Below are 22,458 nucleotides of genomic sequence, written 5' to 3'. Positions count from 1 at the left end.
GTGGAACTTTCTTTTTCTCTAAAATCTAAAACAGTATGTGCCCAGAATATGAACAAGCAAAGACTGACTAGCAGAACATGAAAAAATGAGGATTTTCTATCTTTAAATCTAGATGAATATTTGGAGACTTTCAAGAGTCTGATAAAAAGAAATAGTCCTTGTTTCAGCTTAAGGGTAATCTTTTGACAATGACAGCATGATACAAAAATGGTTTAGGGACTAATATTAAAATGAAAAAAATATCCTTTATGCAGCAGTATATGCTGAGAAAGCCTGGTGCTGTGGTCTGTTTGAGATATTGGATTTGAAACCCTCCCAAAGCAGCCCGTACCCATAATTGGAGGAAATCAAAGGTGTAGCTATTGCTGTGCAGAATGGATTGTCTCACGTGAGAGATGGTTCTGATGATAATTTTATGAGCAATGAATCTTTGATGTTAAGGACATGCTTATCTGACCACGCAATTTCCTTCTGTAAGAGACTGAGGGGACTCTTGGTGCAGACTCTGTCTTGATTTGATGGATAGAAATCCTAGGCCCAAGAGTCCTGGTGACTTTTCAGACTGCATTTTTTAATTCCATTGCAAAGAGGGATTGCAGAGGCCTTTTCCCTGTGCTTTGCCTGTCTTGGCAGGAAGGCAGCCTGGATACATTGCAGACTGCAAGTCAGTTCTTGGAGCCAGTTTTGGGTGCAGTCCTGTACGTCATGGAAATGAAATAGGAAAGATTCTGGCCCTCATTTAGCTTACTCTATAGTGAAACCTTTATTAAGCAATTAGTGCAAACACATATTAATTCTAGTTACAGAGTTATGGTGCACTAAAGCCTTCATTAAAGGTGCTGCCAGACTGTAGAATGGAGAAGGGCCTGAAGATCTTCAAACAATTATGGTGAAGAATAATAGGAATTAATTACAGTTCATCTCTGGTGAGACATGGAAAAGTGTCAGACTGGTGGGGCTCGTGTCTGTAGTCAGCAGCTCGGTGTGTGATTGTGCAGAAGTTACTGGTCCCCCTTTCCATGGCTTCCAGAGTGCATCCAGTGCTGGGCTGGAGCCAGGAAATCCTGCTCTAGCAGTGTGCTCCTGATGGGAGCTCAGGCTGCTGCTCCAGCACGGGTTCTGGATTCTCAGGGATGGTCAGAAAGGGAGTGCCAGTGTGGGATATGATCAGGGTGTTTTGTTTGTTTGGGAGTGTGGTGTCACACTGACCCTCGTGGGGAACTGCAGGGCTCCCTTAGCAATCACTTTTCCTTTCTTTTCTTTTTTCCCCTAAGATTTCCCAGTGCCATCATCTGGAACAAGATGAAATAACTGTTATGTACCAACCTCAGGTGACAGGACAGACTTAGTGGGGAAAAGCTCTCTGCTCCCACCCCTTTACTGCTTCAGAAAAGTGTTTTTATAATCTCTTCATATAAAACCTCACAATAATATATGACTCCTTAGTGTAGTTGGTAAACAAACTGCCTTTTAGTCAAGCACATCTTTAAAAATATGATGCATCGCCTTACAAAAACAGTTGAAGATTTTTCCACAAAAATCCATATCTTGTCCCATAAATAAGAATGTTAAATGATGAGCACTTCCTACATTATACACATCTCTGGATGTGATGTCCTTCTTGGTGAATTTTTGTTAAGAAACAAAATGCAATTTTTATTGAGATCAATAAAAGATTAAGGTGACAAAAATGATTTATTGGCTGTACAAAATGCTCATTTTTCCCCCAACAGCAGCACAACCAACCAAGAAAAAAAAGGAGGATGCCATGAAGTATGTTGTATTTAGCTTTGTTTTTGCCTCACGTCCTTGGAAAACTGGGAAAACAGAGCTAAGTCATCCATCAAATCTTAAAATAGTGCTTAAAATGAGTAAGTGCAGCTCTGGCCCTCAGACTACAACATATGGAGGAACTTATTATATGACCTACTACACACCAAAGTCCATGGAAATACTCCCATTAACTTCAATGAACATAACTCCAGTAGCGCATAATGAAAACAGCAGAGAAACCAATTTATCAGTGCATGAGAGATGGTGCTCACCATCGAGCCTTACTTTTGATTACTGCAAAGCCAGTTTGCCTTCTTGATGTATGATTTGATGTGCCTCTGAAGAAAACTTTATTTTAAAGCTCTCGAGGAGGGGTGGATGAAGTGTTCCTGGAAAAAGATCCCCTGCATGCAGTTTGTCCCTCAGGAGCAACATCTCATGCTGGTGTCCCGGGTGTGAATTTAAGCAGGGCTGTAATGAAGCCGTGTGAGAGTTGCTGGCTCTGCCTCCTGCAGCTCCTCCCCAGCACTTGTCAGAATTGCTTTTGCTGACAGATCCCACGTGAATCAGGGGGGAGGAAATGAAAGTGCTTTGCTGTTGCTGCTGCTGAGGATTCCAGATGAGCAATCGCCACTGGGGGAAGCTCTGGAGGCACTCGAAATTGGTGTAAACTGACTCACAGCACAGAAAAATTCTCTTGGTAAAGTGACAAATATCGAAATCTGCATCTGTCTAGTCAGGCAGTGAAAGCAGGAGGAGGTTTGTGCCCTCAGCAAAGCTGGACCACTTTGGTCATTGCTGAATGCCTGGCCCAAGCACCTGGCTTAGAAAGAAGTGAGGTGACAATTACAGCCTGGCATTTCTGCAAACTGCCATGGAATTCAAAATATATGCTTTGCATACTGCCAACAGATAGACCTTAGTGAGCTCGTTGAAGTGTATAAAGTGAATTGAAATACAGTTGTCATGTCAATTTTGTTATTGACAACGGAAATGTTTGCTTGAGAAGCTCTGTGTGCAGTGACAGTGCCAGGTACACCTGAACGGGGCTCATCCCACACCTCTTGTGTAGCTGGGAGATGTAAAGTTTAGCACAGTTTTTCATAGTAGCAAAGTACATCTGAATCCTAAAAATGAGATGCAGCTGCAAATATAAGTGAAGTTTGCCACTTGTATAAAAGCAATGATCCATACCACACTAAACACAGGTTCAATCAAATATATAGCATAAAACCTAACCATTTGTAACTGCAGTCATTACTAAGCTCTGCTTTTAAATAACATTTTAGATTTGTGTTTTTTACTGTGATAAAATCCTTCTCAATTCTTAAAGCACCATTACTACATTCTGTATTTAATTTGATGCCAACTGTAATTTTATCTTAATTTTTTTTTAATTTCAGATCCTTTTCACCAGTTAATGCTTTATGTATATTTATTTTAACTGTTGTTGCAGTATCCTTTAAAATGTTGATGCCAATGATTGGAAAGGAAAACAGACATTTTCATGAGTTTTGAGGAAGGCATATTGTAAATGAGAAAATCTAGACCCATTTTCATTGTACTCTTGTCTGAGTGTTAAGAGCAGAAGGTGTGGCCAGCTAAATACCAGTGAGAAATGCCTCACTTGAGAAGGGACATCAGTACAGCACCTCAGAAGCTAAATAGTGTGGTGAAAATAGATTTTTTTAATGTATAGTAAAAAATATTGTTCACAGAAAGTACCTGTTACATATTTCTTATTCTCATCTGGAATATATGAGGACTGGGGCTTTATTGAGTTTGGTAATTTCTGAGGCTGCACACTTAAGCTGTCTGTACATTGCTTTTAAACAAGAACTGGCTTTTCAGGATCATGTTTATTTAGCTCTGTCAGAGAGGAAGAATATGCGGAATTTGTGGTATAAATTTGAATTAGGAAATATCTCAGCTGACAAAATATTCTATTGGCATAATGTTGGTTTTGAGCATTCTGTATATTTAGAATGAAGCTGTGTGTGTGCTATGATGAATACACAACAAGAAGAAGCTTGCCTTAGCCTTGATGCTTTTTGGAGTGTTCCTGCTGTCTGTGGTGCCCAAGTCCAATTGCAACACACAACTCTTCCCTGGAAAGTTCATTGGAGCTTTCTGGCCATGGAGAACAAAAGGAAACCAGTAGAGCAGGGCAGTCAAGTCCAGCTGTAAGCTGGATGTGTTGGAGACTCGTTTATGCACTGAATTTTCCTGTAAGGCTCTTGGTCAAGTACTTTACATCCCTGAGCCTCTGTTGCTTGCTTTAAAGGAGCTGGTAGCATTGCTTGGCTTCAAATGTGTGGATTTTGAAGATAAATGAAGCTCAAAATGTAATTTTTAAAATTCTGTCTTAAACTTTGACTGGTGAAATGGTAGAATGGCAGGGTGAAATGGTGAAATGGAAGGGCTATCTTAATTATTGAACAATTTATCTTTCACTGAAATAATTGAATTAATTTATCTTTGTTCTCCCTGTAAAATCATGGGTGTGCAAACCTAAGGAAATGCAGATCACTTTGTGGTTTGACATATAGCTGGGCAAGAAACCCTGTAAAGCAGGTTTGCAAAATACATTTTCAATTCTTAAGGCCATCTTAGAGCACAAGCAGATAAAATTCTGTCTCCTTAGCACAGATATGTGATGTTAGATGGTCAAGTGATTTTATGCATCTTTTTGGAAAGCATGAGAATAATTCCAGTGCTGAGGAGTTACTTGCATTTGCACAGAACTATTCAGGGTAAAATATGTGCAGCTATGGAGCTCTTATCTATAGCAGTCTTAAAAAGTATTGCTTGTTAATTATTTCAAACTACATATTTCTTAAAATCAGATTCAAGAAAGACACAGACTGCTTATTAGTGTATATGTATTTTATTGGGGGAGATTAATAATTATTTTCTGTTTAAATAAGGCATATGAGACATTCCAAATAGCACTCCTGTTAATAATTGAATGTTAAAACAAATGTACAACTGTGTTCCAGGGTTGCAGAAAACAATGAATCATGCATTTATTATTTTAACTGATATGATACAATCAGCAGGGAACTCTTTATTTAGAGAGCAGGTTAGTGTCTGCTGTGCTGCTTAAAGCCAAATCCAGGGTCTCGTGTTATTGCAACTCATGGAATGACTCTAATGTATAGAAATCAGAGGACAGAGAGAAATGGAGTGAGGTGAGATGGGGTTGGAGGTGAGGGGTTTGGGAGATTTTTAAGAAACAGGTTCTTTTTGACTATTATTTGTCTTGATTAAAGAGCTGGAGGATAGAGGATACCTAGAACTTGCTTTCCTAACTCGTTGTGCAAAGGGGAGGTATTTTTAAACAGGACAATACCTAAATGTCCTTCACACAGTTGTCTTTGCAGGAGGATGTGACTCTTATATGCACCTGCCTGAAGGGAAGAGAGCAGCAGCAGCTCCATAGAGCTGTTTGAGATGGGAACTGAAATCACAGGTGTTCATGGTCTCAATATTTATGCATTAATTACCCTGATTTGCATAAAAGTAAAACAATTTAGGTAACTCACGTTAAAAAACCTGTGAGCCAAAACAAAATGGCTGTTGATATCAAAGATCCATTCGCTTATGGTCTCTCTCTGCTCCTTTCTTCCCATAAAAAAAAAATCTCCCAGCTCCTCCTTGGGGAAGGAAGCTGGCGTCGTAAAAAGATCAGGTAGAGAGAGGAGAATAATAATGGCAGCATTAGCAAAGAGCACTGCACAATCCCTGCCTCTGCCACAGCCTCTGTCCTCTCTGGCAGGTCCCCTGCAGCAAGATGCAATATATCTCTTGGTTTGAATATTTCATTTCCAGGGGTACATCTGCTTTTCTTTCATGTTATATTCAGCGTTACCTATTTATAACACTTTTTAAAACCGATTTTCCAGCTCCTTGCTACGGTACAAGAGAAAGAGAAGCTATGTATCAGTGTAATGATAAAAGGCATGAGGAAAAGGGGAAAGCAATAATTGCTTGCAAATCAAGTTCTGAACCTCGAGCAAAAATAAAAGTGGAAGAGGAAAGAGGGTTTTATAACCTCAGTAAATAGCAGAAATTACAATGTGCTGTGTACATTTGGTTTGTACTTTTATACCAAGTTAGTGGATAAGGATATTTATCTGATGTTGTTTGCTCTACACATAAACTCTTCTGATTTAGATGATAGATAGAAACCATTTATACAGATAAACACAGTAGGGGTCTAAACACGGATCCCTGTGGAACACCAGATGTGAGTAAATGAACATTTGATTTTCCTCTTGTCTGCTTCTGACAACCTGATGGATAAGAAACCATCTCCTGAATTCCCTTAAAACCTGATAGCACTAATGCAGATAATAACATAGAGTGAGATATGGTATTTATTAAATCTGCTCTCTAAATATTAATATGACAGCAGCTGTGATCTTTCTACTCTTTAACTGTACTCTTTATGCACCGTGTCATTTACTAACAAAGATAAATGCACAGGACTGATGTAGAGGGTTTAGGACCACAGGGGTATTCAAATACTTAAGATTCATGCAATTTAGAAATTAATACTCTACATCAGAATTGATTAAATAAAAGGAGTGTGAGAAATTTACAAAATTGCTTTTAAAATGGAAACAGATTGTGTGGATGGAATAAGAAGCAGCTATGTTAATTCTTTTTTGTCCATTGTCCCAGGTGGATCTAATGCTAACCACTGCAGAGTGTATTAGCAGAAAGGAGCTTTAGGATTTCATAAGTTAGAAATATCATCTCTGAAGTGTCAGCAGTTTTATATCCATTTTTCTCTCCCTCTCCATTTCCTCCATATCTCTGAGACAAAAGTGTAACAGAGGGAGAGGCCACCAGGGGCCATGTCTCGGCCAGATGCTTTTATTCACTGTGTCATGTCTTTTCCAGAGTTAACTGTCAAATGCTCTTGTAGTTCAAGCATTCTCAGGTGGTGGGGGGCGATTTCCAGTGCTGCAATTTTTCACCTAAAGCTAAACTCATCAGGTCCATCCTGCCAGCAAAGCCCATAATCCCAGAACCTCTCCCAGGTCATCCTGGCATCTTATTTATTAGCCCAGTTTGATTGACTTTGGTCAAATTGTTAAATTTCACTGAATTTATCAGTGAAAGCATAGTGAGGATCAGCACCAATGTTTGCACAGGCAGGAAATTTAGTTTGTTTTTCCCTGTGTAAAGGAATAGTGCAAGCTGGACCTGGTGCCATGCAGACCCTCGGACACCTCTGATCTGCTCCCTGTAGCAGCTGGCTTCTTTCAGTCTCTTGGGAGAGACTCTCAGCACCCAGAGATGAGCCATGGCCTTGTGTTTACAGGGGGTTTGGAGAGCTGGTCTTGTGCAGGTTGGGCTGCCTGTAAACAGGGATTTGCACCAGTGCCCAGGCAACCTGAGGAGCCCAGCATTAGGTGCTTGCATTTGCTGTGTTCTGTTGCACACTGTTGTGGAAGAGTTGTGAGATGTTCCTTTCATATCAGCTTGTCTGGGATTTGTAAAAAAAGCCCCTTGTTTACAGCTGGATTGCTGAGGTGACAGGTTCCAGACTAGACTGATTCTTGAGGGATCCCTTCAGCTCAGCTTTGCCCAGGGAGCTGCCCCAGTTTGAGCCCACACATCTGGTGCTGGTGACTCTCCCAGGGGGATGTTTCTGCCACCACAGCATTCCTGAGGACCCCGCACCCCTGGCAGCACTGCCCCCTCCCCAAGGGTCAGTGCAGGCTCTTCTGCACCAAGGCCAGCCCCAGCTGGAATGCTTTGGGGAGGGATTTCAGACTGTATTCCATAAACACAGTGGCTGGCACTTAGAATCATTCCGCTGTTAGGAGCTAAAAGCTAATTGGCTTTGAAGAAAATAACCCACACAGTTTGTACCACTCCAGTGATCAGAAACTGGACCATGGATAATTGAGATGGTGTGAAACACCTACTGCCTCATGCTCACAATTTTTGGATCCATTAATTCCTACAGTAACATCCTACAGGAGGATGTTACAGCAGCTTAGTTCATTATAAACAATTTTGCCCCATTTACTTTAGTATTTTGTGGTTCTTAATCCATAAATGCAAAGAGAATGCAAATTTGCAAACAAAGGAGCTTAGAAATAGTGACTTTTTTCACTTAAAGCCACTGTTTTGATGTAATTATAGAGACTAAAATTTCATAAGAGTAAAATCATGTTTTCACATCTGATATCTGTATGGTTATACTTGGGGCTAAAGCTGAAGAATGTTTTGGGTGGTAGATGGTAGTTTATAGTTGTTTTGTTTTGCATTGTTTTGGGGAGATTTTTTGAGGGTGTGAATCACAGAAAGTGTGTGCTCGATCCTAAAATTAATTTTGATGTGGATTATGGTGGCACAGAGTTTATGACCAATACAATTCCTTTGATTCTATACAAAGATAACATAGAATGAATTCTGTTTCACTCAGTCACAGTGTTATTCAACATTGTTATTGTTGCTCCTGTTCCCCACTAGAAAGGGGGAGACTTGATGTCTTAGTACTTGTGACAGAAAAATTCAAGTTGTTCTTGAATACTGTTATTTTCAATATAACTCTAATGTCAAATGAGGGCAAATTTTCAGAGATTTTGAATTTTGTGGTGATCCAAATGAGAAATCCTGAGAATGTTTCTCTTCTCACAGCTTTCATTAAATATTTTTAAGTTTTTCCACAGAATTTTGGGATGCTAATTGTTAGTTCACGTGCCTTAAACCCAGAAGACAGCAAACTATCCCACTGTTAAGTTACCAGCAGATTTAACAGCATGTTTTGTGCATAGTATTTTCCTAGATCAAAGTTTTTTTCAAGCATTTTTGAGCATTTAAGAACTTTCTAGTCTGGAGATCCAAACTCCTCTAAGGAAATTTAAACCTATTGATAGTAAGCTTGGGTTTCTTGGTTTGCTTTTATTGATTACTTACAAATAATCCTCAGCTGCCCAAGAGTAAACCACCTGAAAACCACTGTTATAGGTTAAAATAGTCTCAACAGATAAAAAAATATTGTTTAAATGGCAAGTTTCTTTCAGCCAAACCATCAACACAGCAATTTCTAGGAAGGCAAATAGTTAAAGGCCTGATGTTAATATTAAAAGAGGAAATCTTGTTGTACTCACGTCTTATTTACAACATGTATTTTATTTAATTTTGCCTTTTTTTTCCACTAGCACAAGTCTAGATAAGGAATTGCTCATTGGAAATGGTATCCTGAGTGGAAAACAATTCCTGTGAATGAAGTGGGATCACTGTATTTTTTTTGTCTGTGTCTGCAAGGAGCTGATCCAGTGTAATGGGCACAGGGAGCAGCAGCAGCATTATTCACTGCAATATGTAAAGTAGCCTCTTGGGCTCCCCATACATTTTATCTTTCATTATCAATTTGACACTCGTGCATGGGTAGATTCGTTCTCTGGCAGGGAATACCACAGGCTATATTTCTGTGCTTTTTCTCCCTCCATGCAGGCATTCTCTCTGTGCCTTAGTAAATCATCATGTTAAATCATTAATAGTGAAGAAGGGCATGCTACGTAAGCAATTATATACTGATTAATGTCTAAGTTAAATCCCTCTCTTCAAAGATATTGCTGACCTGCTGAGTATCTCTATCATATTCATTTTCTTTGTTCTTTGGGTAGCAGTTTAGCAGTCCAAGCACAAAGGCAGGAGTGTTCTGGGGTTCAAATCCTCGTGTGCAGCGCTGAACACAGTTGACATTCCCTCTCAAAACCAACGTGGGGGGACACAAGGGCTGGAAATCTTCAGTAAAGCTTTACCAAGCTGTTAAAATCCTGGGCATGCTCTCAAAACCCTTATGCTTGTTAAAAGTATGGCAGTTTCAGTGGCAGCAGCAGTGAGAGGAGCCCTCGAAGCTGTGTTGCAGAGCCACATCAGTTGAGCGTGCTGGGAGTAAGTGTAGGTGGCATGGGGATTAAAATGTGGCACCTGTAAGTGCATTTCTCCAGTGGAGCTGCCCGTGTCACTGAGAGCACAAGAGCCAAACAAGCTCTGGGCTGGTGTAGGAATGGTTTGAATCATTCCCATTATCCAGCTGTTAGCCTCTACCCTGCAGACAGGGAAACAACAGAATGCAATCCTGCCTGGAGAAATAGTGGGATTCAGGGGAAAGAGATTCAGTTTTGGTGTTTTCCTGGGGAAGAAAAATAATGTATGAAATACAGAATCTTTTGGAATTCCTAGAGATGTCTGTGATGCTCAGTGTGTGCAAGGACATGTCTGTGTAAATACCTTTACACGGAAGTGCAAGTTTGTGTTATCAGCTCTTTGGTATGTAGGTGCTGCTTTCATTTTCTGCTGGGAGGCAAATTACAGACAAAGAGCATTCATGCACTTAGCAGATAGGAAGGAAAAGGAAATACCAAGATTGTCTATCTGCTGACAGAAATATTTATAAGGCATTTGCATCAATAGACATTGTCTGTTTTTCAATCAGAAATAGATACTGGAATATGACTGGCAAGTTCTACCTTCTTCACCCCAAAAAATAAGAATCTCAGAGCAATATATATATTTTTTCTCTTTTCCTTAGTTATGCTTGCTATTCCTTTGCATTGGGATTATTTCTCTGCTGGAGCAAAGCCTGGCTCAGAGAGCACAGTTCAGTATTAGTTGTGCTATAGTCTGGACCAAGAAGATGGAAGTGTGCTAAAGGGTTTTTCTGGCACCATCAGGCCCTGCTTTGCCATCCCTTCAGGGGGTGTTGCAGAGTAGCAGCACAACAAGGATGGCTTTGCAAGATGCTTGTTCAGAGAATAATTCTCTCCCAAAGGCCAGGGCTCTCACTTTGGTGTGCAGCTCTCAGCCTTTGGTAGCTGGGAGCTGTCTCCTCTTAGCTGGGTGCAGAGGCACCCTCAGTTGTGCAGCAGAAGTGGAGATGTTTTTAACATGCCAGGGATGTGCATTTTGCCAGACCCGCCCAGGTGAGCAGCTGCCACTTCAGAATTGTTACTCAGGTTGTCTTTTATGCTGTTAGTATATTAATTTCTGACTATACAGACATGTCGTGTCAGGTTCTGGTAGAGCCCACAGAGAACATTGGGTGCAAGGTTGCAGTGGAAGTTGGGTGAATCTTCAAAGATGATCAGAAACTGTGCTGAATTTCTGTCCAGCAGAAAAGCACCCATTCATTTTGCTGTTTACAATAAATATTTATTGTTTCACACATACAGCTCTCCATGTACTGAAAAATATTCAGTCTGTTTCTTTAGAGGTACCAATTGTAATGTTGTTTGTGAGACAAAGATTTGTCTGGAATTTCTGCTCCAATATTTTAGCTGTTGTAGTCCACTATTTTTGGCAACACTGATTACCTGTAAGCCTTCCTTCCTGTTTTTCCAATTGAGGTTATTCAACTCCTGACAAAACCTGGCAGAGGGATTCCAGAAATGCTGTTGCTGTTAGAAGTTTTCCTTTTTACGTGGCATTATATCTAAGTGAGAATTTTCAGTCAGTCATCATGAAACACCACAGTAAATCGTGCTAAGTTTGCACTTCTTGAAAAATGCGACTTTTCTAACGCTTTCTCATCCCCTACTATCTATTACCATTCCATCTCTGTTATCAGGCTGGGAAAATCTATATTCTCTGCAAGCTTGGCAGCACTAGGAATGGAGTACCACAGGCAAAATCCCCCAGGGAGGTGCTGGGGCTCCCAGCCTCATTCCTTGTGCTGCTCCAGAAGAGAGCTGGACTTTCTCAGTGCCCATTGCCTCCTGGGGACAGGAACCTGCCAGGATGAGGGGAAAGTCCTGGCCCCACATCCTGGGGCAAAAGCCCCAAGTCCTGCTGAGGTCCCTCTGGTTGTCCCCAGGGTGGAGAGAGGAGCTTTCTGTGGACTCAGCCCCGGGCAAATAAAGCAAGCATTAACCTTCTGGATGAGCTCAATTAAAGTCAAGGAGTAGAAAATCAAACACCTGAAGTGCCAGAGGAGTTTGTGCCTCATGGGTCTGCAATAAATGAACAAACAAAAGACTCAGTTGCCACAGTAAGACTTCCTATGAAGAACAATTCCTTGCACAGTGTTTCTCCCTCTCACGATAATTTACTTTATCATCATGGTTTATTTTCATCTGAAACTTTAGAGTAGGTGAAAAGGTCCATTAAAATAATGGAGTTTAATGTTTTGGATATTTTTCATTCCTTCTTTCCCTTTCTCTCCCCCTCTCTCTCTCTCTCACACCCAGAAGTATCCTCCCAATGCACAGAACAAGATCACTCACCAGAGTGGGGATCCTGAGGATGCCACAATTCAAATTTCTCATTGACACCACTTTTCAGAGAAGGCTAGGGTGACTTACAGAAAAAGTTATCCTTTCAGGTTTGCAGTGAAAAGTGAAATGCAGCCAATAAACAAGTAATATTTGAGGGGCTCCTTGAGGTGAAAATGTGGTAAGGGAGTAGAGAAGACAAGAAGAGGTAGCTCTGCTTCAAAGGAAAAATAATGTGGTTATAATCATTCCAGAAGAGATATAAAATTATTTGTAATTTGAGGCAAAATACTCTCCCCTAAGCAATGTTTGGAGAATATTATGCCAACAAATCCAGTATCTTTTACAAGTCTATTAATTTCATCAACTTATTCAGTGGTGTGTGAAAAAGGCTGACTCATAGTGGTGAAGCTCAGGACATCTGTGATCTCTTTGGTTTATTATCCTTGTCTTTGATGAGTTGTTTCAACCCTTTGCATCTTAGTTTTCCTTCCTCCCTTTCCACACTCAGTTTTTTTTCTGTATTTTCTCCTGTAACTTGTGCATCATTTGAAAGACATTCCTGACACACAGGGCTTGATTTCATCTGGTGCTTCCAAATGTTATTTTAATTCTAAACATCAGACTGTTATATATTTTTATTAGGCTGAGTGATGGACCTCCTAAGTTTTCATTTTAGTGATGTTCCCCATTTTTTGGTCAATCTTAGAAATCAGACAGTCCATCCCCTAACCTGCCCCTCTACATCCTTAATAAACAATATTAAAAGGGAAGTAATCACTTGTTTTGCATTGGCTCTGTTCCTGGAGCAGAAGTTGTGTTCTGGGGAAAACAATTCTGGGGAAAAGAATTGAAGCTTAGGGGAACCAAGGAAAGGAGAAAAGCAGGGGTGTGGGTTGCTTATGAAATGCTGCAGAGAAAGATGTTTTAATCTACCCATAGGCATTCACTAACATTTGTGGTCATGATTTTACAGCCCACAAGCTCTCCTGCTTTCATGGACAGAGGGTGTTTAAGAGCATGTACATATTTCTCTGTTAATCAAACCCAAAAATATCTTTGGGCTAAGTTGTAATTTATATTATCAAACCTTCAGGACCTACTGAATCTAGTGCAGTGGAAAGCAACTCAGATTTTATTTAGAGATGCAGAGCAGAAAAAAAAATCTAGATTACCAATTACTGATAGAAATTGTAGCTAATCCTGTACAGCCAGAAGAAGAACGACCTGTCACAGGGTAGAAGAAAAGAAACATAAACTTATTATTTAGTAAGAAGGTAAATGATAAATGTTAAAACTCAAGGTATTAAACAATAAGAATGACTATGTGTGTGATGTACCAGTAGAACATGGCAATGGTTTGTGAAATGGGGTCCTGAAAATGTAATTTTATTATTGCCAGTGTTTTATCACTTGTGCCCAATAATGTTTTTAATAGGTAGAATGTTCCCCAGATCTCCAAGGAGTGGTCCAGGCTTCATAGTTTAAAATAGATGGGGAAAATATTCAGGGAACATTAACTTCAAGTGGGACTTTCTGCTCTGATTGACAGAATTCATTACAGAAGGTGTGTTAGAGTTCTGGTGCTCTTGCAATGGCTCAGCTGGACTTCCAGCCTCACTCCTCCGAGTGTGATTGAGCTCACATCCCCCTCTACCCTTTATTGGTATTTTTTTCCTGGTCTTTGTGGCAACAGAGAAAATGAATTTTGTTTAGTTTGTTTTGTTTAGTTTGTTTTGTTTAGCTTCTCTAACATTGCTAGTTCAAATTCTCTATTAAATCCCATTTAATATACAGCCTGGTCTGACGAAGTCTTTATTTCCCCTGCTCTCACTCTGCCTATGCAAGGCTGGAGACTCCCCAGAGCCCAGGGGTGCCTTGTTTCTCACTGCCCCAGATTTATGCACCACAAGAAATTTAGCCAGGACTACTCAGGAATCAACAGGATTTTCCACATCACATAAAGGCTGCTCCAATACAAAATTCAGACCTGTGATGAAATCAGTCCCTGAGGGAGGCAACGCTCTTGGCCATGGCAAAATGTGTACTGGAAAATGGGCTGTTCAGGGGGGTCTCCCAAGGAAGGAATTTGCCTAATAATCTGCAGTTTTCCTGGAGGGTTGGCTAGGAATCTGAAAGTTTTTTTTTATTTAAAAAGGGTAGCAGAAAGACACCTCCCCAGGCATTTCTAGATGCAGAGTTTCCTGATATTTGGGAGTATTTCATAGATGCTCGAAGCTGGTAAATCTTCTCAAATGCTTGCAACTCAATCCTTCCTGCATGGCAGGTATATTGTTAGGTATTTATCCACCAGCTGCCCATACCACACTGCTCTAACGTGCTGCTCACAAGAGAAAGCTCACAGAAGCTTATGTTAATTTGGAGGTCAGCCTAGGGAAGTGTAAAGGTCCTTATTGGCCTTAAAAATCTATGAATCGATAGGAAGTGCTAGCAAAAGGTCACTGGTCACAGATAAAAGGCTAACTATCAGACCATCTTGTAGAGTTACTCACACCTTTTTGTTATGAGGTTAAAATAAATCCTACATTTGGTTGTCAGGTACTGTTCAGTTGCTTTTGTTCCTCTTGGACAGTTTCATGTAGATGCTGCTCCTGAAAAATCACAGCTACTCCAGAACACCATTCAGAGCTTGCTGAGTCCATCCCAAACATTCCCCCAGTACTCTGCAACCAGCAGCAGAGCAGCTCTCTGGTCTGAGTGCCTAATGATTTATGAATAACTCTGGTTTCCATTAAGCTGCAGAAAGGGAATAGTGTGTTTCACCCTGTGCTGAGAACCCCATTTGTTTCCGTTCCTGTCAGCAGTTTGCATAAGTGAATGATTTTATTTCATGTGAGAGAGAAGGCAAACACACAAGTTATCCCAGCAGTGGAAGATTTGTCAAATAAAGCTTTTAATAATGGTGTTATTTGACAGTTTTATAGTGCCTCAACTTTCAAGCAGTTTGAAGGTGGTAGGTTTTCAATAAAAATTAAGTCCTTATCTAGAAGAAATTCAGTCCCTGTTGTTTTAAAAGAACTAGTCTCGGCTGCATTGGAGCACCTTAATCTACTATTGAAAGTAAATCTCAATCCTTTTCTGTATTAATATATCTTGCAATCCATCATCAGGAGGTGTTCTGTGTATTTTTTGCCCTAGTATATCAAGGTGGCCTGATAAACCACCTTCCTAACCAAACCTGTTGGGTGATCATTATGTTTCTCACAAGAATAAATTATCCAGTGAAGTTCTCTGAGGCTTACTTAAATAGTCCAGCAGTGTTTCCAGTCACTCTTACTTATTTCTTTAATTTGTTTAAGGGGTCCAGTAAGTTATTCAGGTGAGGAGAAAAGGAAGAGGGAAGTTGCTGGTTTTCACAAGGTCAGAGTTAATCCTATCTGTGTTCATAAATCATTGTACATCGTGGGATAACCACGTAGCAACTGAGAACGTCTTAATAGAGAACCAGCTCTGCATTGAAAGTTTCCTTGCTTGAAGGAGGGATTTTCAAAACAATCTAATACTTCCTTAGATGTGCTTCCAGTTAAGCCAACATAAATTTTCAAGAGTTATATTATTTAGAAATGTGCTATTTTAGTTGTAAAAGTTTGTTGATCTTTGCCATCCTGAGGAAGAAATGGATTTTCTTACAAGCTTTTTACCAAAACTATTTCTGAGCAAGAGAGGGCTTTATAACCTAAGTGTTTGGTTTGGACAACTGGAATAATAAATGATAGTATGAATAGAAACAATTATTTGCCTAAGTTTACATATGTAGATGTTGTGAGAGCTAAGATTTGAAGTGAAGGGATCCTGACTCCAAATTGTCCCACAAGGCAGCCCAGCACTGGTTGTTCAGACACAGACTGACTCCACAAAGCACAGATTCCTCATGCTGAGGAATTCAATCTATATATATTGCTATACTAGCTGATATTTACAGGTGCTCAGCTGGTAAAATTCATTCTCATCCCATGTCTGCATATCAGAATGAACATCCTGCATCCCAGGGACTTCAGCTACCTTTTGAGAATCATCAGGGTGCAGTCTTTGTGCTCAACATTCTCATTAGCAGCATTGCTCAAACCAAACACACATATGGCATGTTTTTAAATACAGTGTCACAGGGTTTGTACCAGAGTTCTTACAACCTGGCTCAATAAAGAAAATGATCAGGAGAAAGGAGCTGAAGGGAGGAAGAACAAAAGAACAGCAACAAGTTTGTCATCTGATGCACTGGAGCTCTTTTCACAAGTTGGTGTCTCCCTAAAAGGGCTTAGGGGTATTTTTATTTTCTGCTTTTCACTAGAACTTGCTGAAAAGCTCTTGATGGAGAATGCAATGTTTGAAGACCTTGAAATCTTACAACCTGCTCTAGAAAACACTCCTGGTTGGATGTGCTCAGTCCTGCCCCACTGGCACTGTTCCACTGCTGCCCTGGGGTGTGCCAGCGGGGCATGGGGAGCACACCTGCCTAAAAACAATCCCTGCTGAATTCCAGGGGAACTCCCTCCCTGTCACCTGATGGCTTCGATTAGGGAGGAGCTGTGCTCCACCGCCCTTTGCTGTTGTGAAGACAGGGACAGGCACTGGCTTTTATTTACTGGCAGCTTGAGCAATACCACCAGAGTCTTTCCATTGACTTTGTGAAAGTTGGAAAGCATCTTGGGTTTGTGCTGTATGTATTGTTTTTATTTAATACACAGTCAGCTCAGAGTCTCCCTCATATCTCTTTCTCCCACAGTGTTCAACTCTCTCTCTCATCACAGCAAAGTCTGACAGGAACTTTCCTCTCTTATCTGTCTCTTTCTCTGTGCTGTCCTCCCCCTCCTTCTCATTCTTTACCTCCCTCTGTCTCTCTCATTCTCTCCCCTGCTGCTCTCAGATGGCTGGCTTTGCTCAAGGTCTGCTGGCTGGCATAGAGCATGCCTGGAACAATATGTTCCTATTAAATTTACCCTGTCTCATTGCTTCCTGAAATTAAATTGAGTTTTACTCTCAAGTTTGTTTGTTGAAATCACATAATAAAAACATCCCTGAATGCAATTGCATTTAATCAGAAAGCTTTCCAGAATTTATAGTGATAAAACACTATTTTAAAAAAGCTTGTTCTAGTGTTCTACAGAAAAGAATAAACAAGTTTCTTATTTACAACTGAAATTAATCTTTAAATGTCCCTCTAAAGTCTGAGTTCCCTCCATGGATTTACTTCCAGGACTTTCACATCACTTTGGACACTCCAATATCACCAAGATGGATAGAAACAAAATTCCTGCATTTTCAGTCTCAGTCCTGAGCTTTATTTTCATACTTATTAAAATTCAGACAGATATTAATTCCTTGCATATGTTTTATCAATGTAGGAATATTCTGCATCTATTCCAATGGCTGCACTACACTTACTGAAGTGTTAGCTTTGAAACTGCTCCAAGGTGCTGTTCACAGTGATGCTGCTCAGGGCTGGACCTTTGGCTTTGATAAAACACAAATCACACATTCTGGGGCATTGAGCCACCACTGCTGTGTCAGTGTCAGCAAGGAGTTTTCAGCCCTCCTGAACTGCTAATAGTTTGCACATTCAGGATCAAATTTGTGACAGCTGGACAAGAAGCTTTCACTGTTTTGGGAGATGAGTGAATAGCAGAGTATGCATTGCACAGCTTAAAATTGCTGTGGTGTTAAAAAGCCATGGGAATATTTTATTGTTTCTGAAGCATTCCTCTTTGATTTGACTAGGATGTGAAACAAAACCACAGCAGTATCACCATGGCAATGTATAATGGGATATATTTCAGAGAGAAAATAAGACATGTAGAAATTACAGATTGATCACCCTGGAAGGTCCTGCAGCTTTGGGCCACTCACTGGCAATTCCAACATCTCAAAAAGTAGAACACTGCTGCAAGAATATGCAAAACTCCAGAGCCATGCTGTGCCTCTCTCTTATGTACCCTGCACTTGTTTTATATGCTGAAGACATCTTGACATCAATGGGGCTGTTTTCAGAGCAGAGCATGTTTGAAGTCTGTAATAGAAATCCATTGTAGAGAGAAGAGGAAGATGTGAACACTGGCAGTTGTTTGACAGATCTTTTTCCAGTACTGCTTGGGAGGACCCAGTGCTCATCTTTTCATTAGAAATGGTGGTGTTCAACAAAGCAGATTGAAGTGCCTGTAGCCAACTATGGTTTTTCAATAGTTTGCCTGGAATTTGGGGATAATAATTAAAAAGTACCTTGCACCAAGGCTATGGAGTGCTGTGTACACACAAAAATAGAGAAAGATCTGGCCTGGCAATGCCACAGAGCAAAACCTCAGCTGGCAAAGGGTCAAGGATGAGACTGCACCAGGTGATCATGAGCCCATAGGTCCAGCTTTGGTTGTTACATACAGGATATTTTATGTGCAAGTAGTCGAGAAGGAGAAGGGAAATTGGGACTGGCTGCTATTTGCAGGCTACCTCATCAGTGTGGCAGAGCAGCTCTAGGGGGTTCTTCTGGCAGAGGTGGGTGTTGAGGGAAGGATGGGAAGAGGCACAAGGCTGTCGTGGCTGTTGATGTTTTGTCCAGGGAGCAAAGGAGGGATCATGGAGGAGCAGAGAAACCAAGGAAGTGGCAGTAGAGAAAAGGCAAGCCCTGACATCTAGAAACATTTATCAAGTACCTCCTGTGCATTTCAATTGCTGACTTTTCCTCATTACACTGGAAAGGCTTGGCAGCAATTGGCTCCTTCTTATTCAGAAATATCTGGATAACTTCTTTCCTCACCTACAAGAACAAATTTTTTAATAAAAATCCCAAAGAAACTCCTAGCGGGCAGTCAGCTGTCTACATCTGAGAAATTGTATAGTTTGTCTTTATTTTAGGGAAGATGGTCTCCAACCTAGAGCCACCTACCTGCACAAAGCTCAGCTCTCCATAGCAGCAATGTAGGCCCAGTCACTGCTACAGAGTTTGGGAATAAGCTGAACAAACCTTTGCCAGGAGAAATCAAAGGATGTAATCATAAGCTGCTGCTGCAGGGACAGGCTAATGATGTGCCAGTGATTTTTATTGCCTTTCCTTATAAGACCTTGAGGGACCTCGTGGTCTTTCCTTGGACCTAAAATAGTTCCACAGTTCAGTGCTACCCAGGAGATATAGAATGGCAAAAGATTACTTCTCCATCACCTTAAAGATAAATCTTGAGACCCTGGCAACCTTTGGGAGAAAATATAATTGTCTTCCTAATTAAAATTGATTTTTTTTCAGTGAATGTGCCCTTCTGTTGCTATCCCAGCTGTATAACTGACTGTATCTCCCTTATTACAACAGATATTTATGGTCACCCATGGACAGCACACTCAGCACAGTATGCAGTGTGTATGACACCAGCTCTGGCAGCAGATCACAGACCTGTTAATCCCTTTGGAATACATATATCTCCCTAACTAGTGCTGAGACTGGCTGGCTGATGTGGTTTTCCTTGTTTATTGAACTGTACCCGTGGGTGTTTCAGGTGACATGAAAGTATTGACATGGGGACTGAGTTCCTCAATCCTATTGCCCAAAGAATTTAGGTACCTCCCTCCTTCAAATGCCATCAAAACCCCCGGGATCAGCACTTTGACTATGAGTATAAAGTTTGGAGTATAAACTTTGGCAGAACTCTGTTCTTTGTGGCTTTTGTTGGTTTCTCAGCTCTCTCAGGGTTTAACTTTTACCTTCCCAACACTCTGAGTTGTGCTGAGGGTCTGAAAAGGGTTGTAGAGGTGTAGAGGGATGCTGAGGATTTGCCTTCACCATCTTCTGTGCTGTAACAGGGTGCAGTGGTTTTGGTTTGTTAATTTGAGATTTTCTGGCTAACATACTGTTGAGTGTGGTTGGTTAGTTATTAGTGTATTTATTAGAATGCATTTAATTATTTTTTGTTGTGATGTAGGATTGGGAGAAAGTTAAAGTAGGTTTAAAATTTTAAAAGGGTATAAAGAAAATTTTATTAATAGTAATTAAAAGAAAGTGTAGTAAGAATTAAACCTTCTAGGGCACTTTTCTTTTTAACTTTTTTTTGTTGACAATATAAAGAAGCAAACCCTAAAATTTTACTTAGTTTACTATATTTAAAATAGTCTTTCTTTAGTTTATTTACAGAGAGAAGTTTGTTGGTTCTTTTTTTTTTTTTTTTTTTTGTTAATGTTATGGAGTAATCACACAGGGGTAACTTGTATCTATATTGTACATCCTGCTGCACTTTATAGGACAGCATGGGAAACTCATGTGTATGTTTTGGGGCTGGCACTTTTATAGGAGAAAACTGAGAAAAGACCAAAAAAAAAGAAAAAGGGGGGAAATGCCTCCTTTTGTGAGCTAAGGAAGAGTGTTTTCATGTATAACAAACATGATAGTTCAAAAGGCATTTCAGAGTGATGCCTCAAAGTGCAGTGCAAGTTTAAAGATAAGGGAAAATGCAGCATGAGAGGGGGAAAAAGCTAAAAGGAAATGCTAGGAAAAGTTCCACTGAATAGAACTAAAAAGTCAGACAACCTGAAGAGGAGTTTTGCTGTCACTGGACTTTTTTCCCCTACTCTTCATGTGTAGCACATCCTCTGACAGGCTGCAAATGTAACAACCTTCAGCCATGAGTCACCAGCAAGGACAGATCCTCTCGTCCCCAGCACTAAAAATAAAGATCTCGCTCACTGAGCCCGAGGAGCAATTCCCTCTCTGGTAACCCAGCACCAGCAGCAGAGCAATAGAGAGGGAACACGCTGAACCAGAGATTTATTCAGGCTGGAGGCCTTGATCTTGACATGACTAACCCGAGTGCAGTAAATGGGTTCAAATAAATGCTGGCATTACAGAAGGCACCATGTTTTATGACATATAGGATATGGGTCCAGGGGCTCTGAGGGCTGGTACCTTGGGCTACTAGTCCTGAAAATGAAGAGCTTCATCACCAGCTTCATACTGCTGAAAACTGAGCACGAGAGATGCTGATTTCTGCTACATGTTAGTAGAAAAAGATGCTTTTCCCTTACCCTTTATGGTCTGAGGGTTCCTTTTTTTTAGCATGGCAGTAATTATTTAACTACTCTTCCTGGAAGTAGATTTGAAATCTTTTCAACTTGTGGTGAAAGCAATATCAATACTCTCTGATGTAGGGCAGTGGAGGTGAGGGAGAAATAACTCAGTAGCTTGGCTTAAACCTAACTGAACATATTAGTCATGAAATATTTAAACCATCAATATCACACATTGATGTGCAAAATGTTTAATTATGTATCATTTCAGTTATTATTCATGTTAGATCTTAGACCTTAAGATGTACATACATTTAAAAAATAGCTCAGGAGGTGTATCAGGAGTGTAGAGCAGCATGAGAAATCTGAAGGCTGCCTGTACACTTCTGCCTTGGAATTGTGTCAGAATTCCCTTTCTCCCCCCCATAAATTACCAACTCCTTTTCTAGGGCTCAGCATGGACCGTGTTTCAGCTTTTAATAAATGTCTCAGGTAGAACAAGACTATTTCAGAGGAAATGGAAAATACTTCAAGCTTTGGGCTGAATTCCTCTCCTGTTCTGTGCAGGTCCACTCTTTCTGTCACTGCATCCTAAGTGTGTGTAAATCAGCATCTTCCAGTATTGCATTAAGCAGCATGACTCCCACCTGTCACAAAGGGCTTGTTCTCCCATCCCAACAGCAAAATTGCATGTACAGCGTCATGCTTCACATGCACAGCTCTGCCAGGTGTTTGTTGGAGAAGGCAGGAGCAGAGTGGAGTTTTTAGCACTGGTGCAGAGTGGTGAGGGCTCTGTGTGGTGCCCTTTGCCCCACGGACACCAATTGCAGGCAGGGCAGTGAGATCCAAGCCCCCCTGAGTGCTGGGGAACTTTCCTGGCTGCCTGCAGGACTGCCCATGTGAATAGCAGCCATCATGAGGGAATGGGCTGTTTGGATTCTGGGCCTGAATCCTTGTGTTGCTATATTTTTATCTCAATAATTTCAGAAATGCTGCTGTGAAAAGAGCTCAACCTGTTTGTTTCTGTAGCTACCTGTGGTGCAGCTGCATGCCACTAAAAATCTGCATTGCCAAACCTTCTGCTGGCAGTTCATAAGCCAAATGAAGGCAGCAGATGAGCAGCAATGGTGAGAACTCTGAATTATTTTTTTAGCAGTTTTAAAGTTATTGGAATAAAAAATATCAGACGTTTACTTTTATCACTTGTATGGTAATAAATAATGAAAGGTGTAAAATAACAAACTTCTAGGCTGTTGGCTTGAGATTAGAGTTGGTTTACAGGGGCAGAATCTGGTTCTGCTGTATTAGCAGCTTTATTCAGTCATTCACATGCAACAGCAGTGTCACACAGTGACTCCTGAAAGGAACACTAATGAAGGTGGTTTTTGTTTTCATATAGATTAACACATTACTTTATTCTCCTCTTCAGCAGGCATTCAGAAAGACT

At 40.6% G+C, this 22,458-nt stretch overlaps 1 long non-coding RNA gene across 1 annotated transcript in view; it reads left to right on the top strand.

The window, feature by feature from the left end:
* The window catches only part of LOC146766087 (uncharacterized), a 100,400-nt gene extending 83,763 nt beyond the window's left edge, over positions 1–16,637 (top strand). The window contains exon 3 of the long non-coding RNA XR_014958543.1: positions 1,734–16,637. This is a non-coding gene — a long non-coding RNA (uncharacterized LOC146766087). The remainder of the gene's footprint in view (positions 1–1,733) is intronic.
* Positions 16,638–22,458: the final 5,821 nt, after the last annotated feature.

This window comes from Lonchura striata, chromosome 14 (assembly GCF_050655825.1).
Source record: "Lonchura striata isolate lonStrDom1 chromosome 14, ASM5065582v1, whole genome shotgun sequence".
Lineage (NCBI taxonomy): Eukaryota > Metazoa > Chordata > Aves > Passeriformes > Estrildidae > Lonchura > Lonchura striata.
This window is presented reverse-complemented; position numbering and strand designations above follow the sequence as displayed.